Here is a 7,947-nt window from a genome sequence, read left to right on the forward strand (position 1 = left end):
ATCTATTATATACTAATAAAACAACAATATATGTTTGCGCCTCAAGAAGGATCTCAATAACCAATTGACTATAGACACGATTTATACCTCATCAGAAAGGTATTGCAACTGGGAGTGACATGGGCATATTTGCTTTTTGGTATCTCCTATAGTTCATGAGTCATTTTCAGTTTTGAGTTTTGCACCGCAGTTACACCTGGTGGACGCCGAGTTAAAGTGGCACTATGGCATTGTGCACCACAGAGCACCTACGTATGTATGTACATACTGCAGTTACACCTGGTGCCGTGCCAGCTGCCCATGGCGGTGTGGCATTATCCATCACAGAGCACATACGTAGCCAAGGGACGGGAACAAAATAAGAACAACAATACAATTACATTTGTATAGCGCCTTTCACATTGGGAGGACATCCCAAGATGCTGGACAATCAGTGTTTCGGACCTGAGCTAGGGGATGGGATCGGAGTGGGTGGAGAGCAGGGGGGGAATGAGGGAGACCGAAGGCATGGTTAAAGAGGAGGGTCTTGAGCTTGAGGCGGGTTTTGAAGGAGGCAAGGGTGGAGCTTCAGAGAATGGGAGCAGAGTGGCAGAAGGCCAGCCTGACAAAGGTAGGACGAGTGAGGCGGGGTACATGAAGCAGGCTGGAACCCGTTGAGCGGAAGGAGTGGGCAGGTTGGTAGGGAGTTAGAAGGTCGCAGAGGTAGGGGGGAGCAAGGCCATGAAGGGCTTTGAAGGTGAGGACCAGGGTCTTGAACCATATCCTCTGTGTGATGGGAAGCCAGAAGAGTTGGGTGAGGATGGGAGTGATGGGGTCGTGGAGCCTGGTTCGGGAGAGGACATGGGCTGCAAATTCTGGATGCTTGTGGAGGGAGGAGTTGGGGAGGCCAACAAGCAGGGAATTTCCATAGTTGAGCCTGGATGTTATGAATGCATGTATGAAGGTCTCGGTGGCCTGTGGTGTGAGACAGTGGCAGAGGCAGTTGATGTTGTGAACGTGGGGGAAGACAGAATGAGACATAGCACAGATATGGGCTAGAAAGGCTGTCAACATCATAGTTCTGGCAGTACGAGCGGACTACGATTAGACATTCCAGTTACCGGGCATTGGAGTTAACTGGGAATGCCAGTCTGAGTGTCTAATTCTGACTCAGTTGAGCCACCTTCGAACAGGGATTCACACTGACAGGGTTAGGAAAGAACAGATGCCATTTATTACGAAAACATTACTAAAATTCACATATACATCAAGGAGTGAGAACAAGGAGTGAGCTTTGAAAGTGAGGGAGGGAGGTGGTGCGACGGAGGTTTGGATGGACTTCCAGAAATCCAATTATACAGCATATTAACCCCCCCGCCACACACACACATACACATATCACACACATATATAGTTCATAGTGTCAAATTGTATAATGTATCAGGTTGGCTCAGTTGATGTCGGAGGTCAAGTCCTGGATGAGGGCAAATTTCCTACAGTTGAATGTGAACAAGACAGAGGCCCTCCTGATTGATTCGCGCCAGTGCCTCGGCACCTCAGGCTCTGGCAACATCAACCTCCATGGTTGCACACTTCAACTCACCAAGCCAGTCAGGAACCTAGGTGTCTTGTTCGACCCTCAACTGTCTTTTCTTCCCCACATCCAAGCCATGACCCGCTCTGCTTCTCCTCACCTCCGTAACATCGCCCGACTCCGCCACTACCTCACCCCTCAGGCCGCTGAAACTCTTGTTCATACCTTCATCACATCCAGGCTCGACTATGCAAACGTCCTGCTTGTCGGCCTTCCCAACTCCTCCCTCCACAGGCTGCAGCTAATCCAGAACTCTGCAGCCTGTGTCCTCTCCCGCACCAAACTCCATGACCCCATCTCCCCCACTCTTGCCCGACTCCATTGCTCCCTATCCTTCAGAGGATCCAGTTCAAGATCCTGGTCCTCACCTACAAAGCCCTCTATGGTCTCGCCCCACCCTACCTCTGCGACCTCCAAACTCGCTACCAATCTGCCCGCTCCCTCCGCTCAGCCGGCTCCGGCCTGCTCCATGTCCCCCACCCACCTGCCCCACCATTGGCGGGAGAGCCTTCAGCCACTCTGCCCCAACTTCTGGAATTCCATCCACCAATCACTCCACCTCGGCCCCTCCTTAGCCTCCTTCAAGTCCCACCTTAAGACCCTCCTCTTCGACCATGCCATCGGCCACCCTCCTTCCCCTCCCCTCCCTTAACCCCCCCAACCCCAGCTCTGGTCTGAAATGCTGTACTCTGTCCAGTGCCTTGGGACGTCCTCCCGACGTGAAAGGCGCTATACAAATGTAATCTTGTTGTTGTTGTTGTTGATAGCATTCTCACGACTGACACAGCAGGTTATCAGTTCAGTTTTAAATTGAAAAAACGTTTCTTTGCAGTTCTTAAAACGGCTAAGCAGCATTTCAGGCTCGGAAGTCTCTTTTGATGTTTCCTTCGCCCTGCAAAGAGGCATATAGATTTTGTTCTGTAAGATCTTCTGATAGCTTGGTTTGAGATGGGAAATCACAGTGAGGTGAGCAGCCAGCATGAACCCACTTGCAGCCACTCCCCAGTCAGTGTTTTTCCACAACAATTGCCTCACCATTTCACCATATTTGACTTTCCCATACAGACTAGTTTGAAACAGCACCACAAAATCTAAACCTAAAAAGTCATAGTGTTTTTTTTAAAAACAGTAAAAAGCATTAAAATAACTCAAGAACCTTAAGACCTCTTTATCACAGCTCTCGATATTAATAGATATATAATAGATAATATATTAATAACAATACATTGTTCTGACTTGTTTCATTTTTCAGTTTACTTTCACCTCTGCCTGTAAGTATGCAAGGCAATACACTTTACAGTAAAATCCTGCGAAGCGCTTTGAGACGTTTCAACAATATAAGGGTCTATATCAATTGCAAGGGTTATTATATAATGGTTGTATCTTACTTGGAAGCAAATTAAGTTTGAGGTTGCACTTTTCAACCTGTACACACAGGTTTGCTGATGTTTTTAGATCACTATTTCCCAGCAAGCTGTGCAAAAATAATTTAGATCAAAATTTCTTTCTCTAAATTTTTCTTGAAAGTAACTGTGTAGGTCGGAAGCCTTAAGAAGCTCGCTATCAGTCATTGACCAATGCAGCACAAACATTGAAAGTTCAGTGAATTTTACCTTGAGATATCAAGAACATTTATTAGATGTAACTCAGTCTTGCTGAATATCCTCTGTTTTTACAGCTGGGCATGAAAGTAGTAGCACAGAGACAGAAAAAAGCAAACACTCAATCCATGACTGCTTATGGGACACTGCTGTGCGGAATTGACTGCTGCGTTTCGCCCACAAAGTGTAGAGTCAATACACTTTACAGTATATTCTGTAAAGCACTTTGAGACGTCTTGAAGATGTGATAAGGCGTTATATCAAATGCAAGGATTATTATTATGCTTGCGCCAGCTCTCTGAAGGAGCATCTCATTTGAGATAGTCATTAATGTCTAATTGTGATTATTGACCATTGGCAAAGTGAGGATAAAGGTTGGAGGGCAACTCAACAGTGAATATCCTCTATGGACCTTTCTTTTTGTACTTCATGGCCTTTCAAATAAATACAATTAACCATTTAGCTTGCCAGGAAGCAGCAAACCTGTGAATACAGGTGTAGGTACTGTCTCAAACATAATTATTAATTACTCTCTTGAATATCATAAATGAGATAGTTTTTGATATTTCCAAGATCGGCGTTAATCCATCAAATCCCATTTGCAAAGATGCCTTTCGCCCACTATTTATACAATCAATTCACTTTACATTATATTCTGTGAAGCGCTTTGAGATTTCTCAATGATGTGATAAAGCGCTATACCAAATGCAAGGAATCTTATTTTTATTACAAATAGGATTTATTGTGTTTAACACTTGGACACATTAATATACAACATTGACTTATCATTCAATGACATTGAAAAAATACAAAAGCTGTAAGATGTGTCAGATAATTGTCTCAAACAGCACATTTACTGCTGGAAGGATGAATTCAGGTCAGTTCTCTGCACGGAAAATGCTTCAAAAATTGCAGTTATTAATATCCCCAAATCTTAAGACGCAGAGAAAAGTGAGAAAAAATGTTTTTCTATTTGGAAAAATAGAATTTAGGCATGTAGTTTCCAGTTTAGAAATTTCCAGACAGGTCTACACAAATAGTGTCTCAAACTGGATGAATAACAGTAGCAGCAACATTCACATCATTGAGATATAATGTAAAGTGATGCATTTGTGTGTATTTTGCGTCCGCCAACTTCAATCACGGTGTGGTGTGTACAGTATAATTGTTCAACTTATATATGTTCGGGCTAATCAGATGGTTGCTCCCTAGCAACAACAACTTAAATTTATATAGCACCCCTCACGCAGGTAGCGTCCCAGACAGCAATAGCACGGATCTGAACAGTTGACGGTCAGTCAGGTAATAGATTTCTGGGAAAATAGTGGTGAAACAACTGATCAAAGCCATGGAGTTGTTTTTGCACTGACCCTGCTCTCTGTTTGTTTGCTGATCACCATTCTGTGATTATAAACAGCCACAAATATTTGCTGAGGGCTTGGAAGCACCAGAGATAATTAGACTGGACACTGACCATTCGTGATTTAAAAACAAGGTAACAAAGTTCAATGGATGGCTCAGGAGAAGTGGCCTTGAAACAAGGGAGAAGATAGCAGGGTCAAATTTGTAATGTTTCTTCTCAGGAGTCCTTCATAACAACTCCAAGTTGCAAATAGGGGCTCTTTCCAATAATTGGAAATGCTTCACCCCAATCCGTGGGAACTCGATTCTGAATGTAAATGGTGTCGGAGCGGAGCTCCCTCACACGAATTAGTGTGATGTAATTCCCGTTACCGGATGTGCTTCCATATTTTCAACTTGGAATTATTATTCATGACTGTTTGTAGGATATTGTTGTGGTCAAAATGGCTGCCGCGTGCGCCCACTATGCGCACAGTTGCTGAACTTTACAGCATATCTTGTGCAACACTTTGTGATGTCCTCCCAACATAAATGACGCTATACCAAATTCAAGGATTATTATTTATCCCAGGGGATGATTTAATCCAGCCACGAACTGAGAAAGAGCGATCCGGAGACACAGAGAGACACAGATACAGAGACACATGCGGACGGAGAAACACACACAGAAAAACACACAGATACAGAGAGACACAGAGATAGAGAGAGACAAATATAGAAACACACACAGACAGCCAGAGAGAGAAGAATACAGAGACACACACAGACACATATAGATACAGAGAGACACACAAAGGCAGTTATCTTGTATTATTGTTTTAAAATTTGTATGAATTTTTACATTGCCTATTTAAAGTTTGCATTGTAACCAAAGTATAGTTAAATTAAACAATACAGTTACACAATTTAAAACATAGGATTTCTATATGATTCTTGTGGTTTATGTTACAAAGGAATGAATAAAGGAAGGAAAAGCGAAATAACTGAAGCATTTAGTTTTTAACGATTAATGAATTCTTTATTATTTTGGTGATAAAAATGATACTGGTCAAACAAATGCTTTAAATTAAATCCACAACAAAGCTGAGTAAATTGTACTGAAATTCATATTGTTCACTTCCTGATGAACTGATGTGAAATCTTAACTTCTGATCTGAATTAGACACAGGATTTTTTTTAATTGAGCCACATTAACCAGAAATCAATTTAGTTCCCAGAATCATTTTATTTTATTGTTAGTCATTTTATCAGTCCACATGCTACTTAGAACCATAGAATATATCATTGTGTGCAGTTGAGAATGCTGTGTTATCAGCTGAAAGAATGAGCACAATAAATAAGCAAGATAAATAATCCCTTCAAAAAAAATTTTAAAATAATAATAATTTGGTCACTCAATCCAAGACTGTTTGTGGGACACTGATTATATGCAATTGGCTGCTGCGTTTCACTCACAAAATACACAGTCAATTCACTTTACAATATATTCTGTGAAGCACTTTGAGACGTCTCGACGACATGATAAGGCGCTATATCAAATGCAAGGATTATTATTATGCTTCTGGAAGGGAAACACAAAAATATTGCTTATGCGTCCCGCGGATGTTTCTCAAGTCTGGCTATCAATAGCCACAGGTGGAAACACCGTGCCATAGGCGAACAGATTTAATAGTGTTCTTACATTCTGCAAGCCTCGCCCACTTGATACAACACAATGATTCACACTGCACAAAGGACTTCAGTACCTAGCAGATGGTTTGTGGAACTGATGACAGGCATTGTATTTTGGGATGATTTTTTCTGTCCTATACCATCCTTCTGCAGGCTACTACCCCTAGTAAAAAAAAATCAGCAACGTTTTGTGCAATACAATGTGCTTTTATAACAAGTCTGTAAGTAAAGTTATTATATTTATGTACTCTTAAGGTGAGTGATGCCCTGCAGTGGCTATCACTAACATACCAACAGTGTATTATTATACATTAAACAGTAAGCAACAGATTAAGCATTTAAAAAATCGAAAGACAATAAACATATTCAAAAACACTGGTTACATAATGATGGGCCCAAAATTCCATCCAGTTTTAGCCTGCGAGAACATTTTGCCTTAAAATTAAAGATCATGCGAAAATTCTTAAATTCTCTCTTAATTTGGATGCTTTTTTCCCCTCAATATTACAGGGAAACAAATGGTTTCCAAAATTGTACTGAATTTAAGAATTTTCCACAATTCTGCTTGATCAGAAATTTTAAATTCTCATATGTTCGAAGGCACAGTGAAATTGCTGGCCTGAAGTGTCTAGCTCTATGGCTGTGGAAATATAAATGGGTGGTAGCACATTACCCAGTATAGAGGTACAGCAAATATGCACAATAGTTCACAAGGGCCCTTTACATATTTTATTGGCATCACCCAAACCATTAGGCTTTCACAAATGAAGGCATTTTTGTTTGCATTTTGGGATTGTTGGTCAGACGTACACACAGAATCTTGGACAAAACCAAAAATAGCACCATCGCACATATCATTGTAAATTCCAGCAGGTTAACATCGTCCCATGAACGCGTGTCAAGTCCGTAAACATTTATCGAGGTTTGCACAGTCAGAAAACCTTCCTCTGAGTTGGGCACAGCAGCAGGCAGCAAGAAGGTAGTGAGGAGGTAGTGAGTTCATGAAAAGTCACTTGGTAGATGAACAGTATAGAATGTGGAGTCACTGCTCAGTAGTATCCTTGATCATGTGGACCTCAGCCCTCTTCCCCCACCCACCCTCACTACCACTGGAGGTTAGCTCTTCCATCAACACCGAAGTTCAGGTAAAGATCCTGCTTCAATCAAGCTGCTTGTCTGGCATCACGCTGTCGATGGGTTCCCCAGTCACACCATCTGAGACAAAACAGTCACTTTTTTCCTCGGTGAATTCCATGCACTGGTGTGATTGGCTGTCATGTGATGGCACAAGAGGGGTTGATGGGCTTGCTCTGCCAGGGCTCTCTGTCCAGCCAACCATGCCATAACTTTCTCGGCATGAAAAGCTTCACTAGTGAGGACCTCGTACTCTCCGACTCCACAGAACTGGATCTACTGGAAGTAACCAGCACATCCTCTAGCAACCCCAGGGCAAAGAAATATCTCAGGCCCCGCGATGTAAACGATGATGGAGAAGGACTCATTCTACACAGCATTAGTTACACAGACAATCAAGTTTTATAAATAACTTCTAATCAAGCCTCTAACCTCTAATGAACATTTGATCATAATATTGTTAGCAAACTCAATGTAATATTAAGCATTCTGAGACATTACCCTGCGTGGAGAATACTATATAATTGCAAGTTGTTGTTATAATATTGACCCTATTATTCGATACCTCATTGTTACACTTCTTTAACTCTCTGCAAAGTGTATCTC

Source organism: Callorhinchus milii, unplaced genomic scaffold, assembly GCF_018977255.1.
Source record: "Callorhinchus milii isolate IMCB2004 unplaced genomic scaffold, IMCB_Cmil_1.0 Scaffold1, whole genome shotgun sequence".
NCBI lineage: Eukaryota > Metazoa > Chordata > Chondrichthyes > Chimaeriformes > Callorhinchidae > Callorhinchus > Callorhinchus milii.